Here is a 1,985-nt window from a genome sequence, read left to right on the forward strand (position 1 = left end):
GGTTGAGGTCGTTTCGACCCCAATGCCTCTAATCATTCGCTTTACCGGATGAGACTCGTACGCTACGAGCGCCAGCTATCCTGAGGGAAACTTCGGAGGGAACCAGCTACTAGATGGTTCGATTAGTCTTTCGCCCCTATACCCAGTTCCGACGATCGATTTGCACGTCAGAATCGCTACGGACCTCCATCAGGGTTTCCCCTGACTTCGTCCTGACCAGGCATAGTTCACCATCTTTCGGGTCCCAGCGTGTACGCTCTTGGTGCGCCTCTTCTCGCGATGAGAACGAGACGCCCCGGGAATGCGAAGCGGCCACTTTTAAGGGTAAACCGCCCATCTTCCCTGAGTTCGTGCGAGACGAACTTTCACTTTCATTACGCCTTTAGGTTTAGTGATTCCCAATGACTCGCGCACATGCTAGACTCCTTGGTCCGTGTTTCAAGACGGGTCCTGAAAGTACCCAAAGCTATAGCGTCGCCGATCGGTCTAGGTCTGTTCGAGAACCTCGTCGCCAACAGTCATCAGAGGTCGGAAACGGCACCGGGTCCGATTACCGACGTGCATCTGACGCGCTTGCGACGAGCCGAACGCTAACGAGTAGCGGCCTTAAACCATTCGGTATACCGTCGAGCGAGTCGACCGCGAACACGAGGGTCCGTAAACGAAAACGGCGCGAACCGCAGTCTACGGTCTCCACCTCGAGCCTTAAGCCGACGCCCAACGGATCGCGACGTCCTACAAGGAGAAAAGTGCACGCGTTCGTCGCCGGATCGACGTACGAAAGGCGCGCGCAACGCCGAAACGTCACGTGTCACGCGATCGCACGCCGCCTACTACGAGCCGCGAATGAATTTCTCCCTTCGACCTTTCGGGTTTCTCAGGTTTACCCCTAAACGGTTTCACGTACTCTTGAACTCTCTCTTCAAAGTGCTTTTCAACTTTCCCTCACGGTACTTGTTCGCTATCGGTCTCGTGGTTATATTTAGCCTTAGATGGAGTTTACCACCCGCTTAGGGCTGCACTCTCAAGCAACCCGACTCTAAGGAGAGATCCTCTCGCCGTCAGTCACGGTCGCTACGGGCCTGGCACCCTCTATGGGCTGTTGCCCCGTTCAAGATGGACTTGGACGCGCGACGTAACGTCGAGATAATGGACCCTCCCGAACACCACATTTCCCGGCGCCCGATGTCGGTCGCGGGATTCGGTGCTGGGCTAATCCCTGTTCGCTCGCAGCTACTAAGGGAATCCTAGTTAGTTTCTTTTCCTCCGCTTAGTAATATGCTTAAATTCAGCGGGTAGTCTCACCTGCTCTGAGGTCGCTAGTTTAATATGCGTGGCGCTCGTAATCATCATAATAATGAAGATTAGGAGCCAATACGAAATATAAAAGTTTAGAATGGAAAAGACGCGCCGTCGAAAAACGGTGTTTTCTCCCTCGTATTCGAGAGACAACGCACCTACGATCCGACGTCGATTAAAAACTAATTTTATCGGATACGACGATCGTATTAATGGTGCGCGCTACGTTTATCACAAAAACGTGCGAACGACCGTTTTAAACACGTCTCATCCCTTTCATATTCGTACGACCCGTACGAGAGAGTTAGGTCACACGTACGGGTCCGCTGTCACGTTTTAGAACGTCGCGATCGAATCGCGCTTATACGCTCAGCACGCTCAGACATTTCTCGTCGATCGCGAAGATCAAAGAAAATCCGAGCAGTCTTGAAATGAGATACGACCCTCAGCAGGAGTGGTCCGGGTATGAGATCCCAGGACCGCAATGTGCGTTCGAAATGTCGATGTTCATGTGTCCTGCAGTTCACAAGTTGACGCGCAATTAGCTGCGTTTCTTCATCGACCCACGAGCCAAGTGATCCACCGTTTAGGGTAATCTTTTTTTAAGTTAGGTTTTAAACGCATATCGAAACGTTTCTATTATAAGACGACGACGACGACGACGCGCGCTCACGTCATAGACAGCG

The 1,985-nt window shown here is 52.2% G+C and overlaps 2 non-coding genes across 2 annotated transcripts in view; both read right to left on the reverse strand.

Annotated features, from left to right (window-relative positions):
- Nucleotides 1–1,319, reverse strand: part of LOC143206081 (large subunit ribosomal RNA) — a 4,098-nt gene extending 2,779 nt beyond the window's left edge. Inside the window, exon 1 of the ribosomal RNA XR_013008112.1 lies at nucleotides 1–1,319. This exon is cut by the window's left edge and continues 2,779 nt beyond it. This is a non-coding gene — a ribosomal RNA (large subunit ribosomal RNA).
- Nucleotides 1,320–1,738: 419 nt separating this feature from the next.
- Nucleotides 1,739–1,893, reverse strand: LOC143206079 (5.8S ribosomal RNA). Its single transcript, XR_013008110.1, has one exon. It is a non-coding gene; the product is annotated as a 5.8S ribosomal RNA (ribosomal RNA).
- Between the last annotated feature and the right edge of the window lie 92 nt (nucleotides 1,894–1,985).

The sequence above is a fragment of the Rhynchophorus ferrugineus genome, unplaced genomic scaffold, assembly GCF_030347505.1.
Source record: "Rhynchophorus ferrugineus isolate W39M unplaced genomic scaffold, kcgeb_rfMv2 rfM539, whole genome shotgun sequence".
Classification (NCBI taxonomy): domain Eukaryota; kingdom Metazoa; phylum Arthropoda; class Insecta; order Coleoptera; family Curculionidae; genus Rhynchophorus; species Rhynchophorus ferrugineus.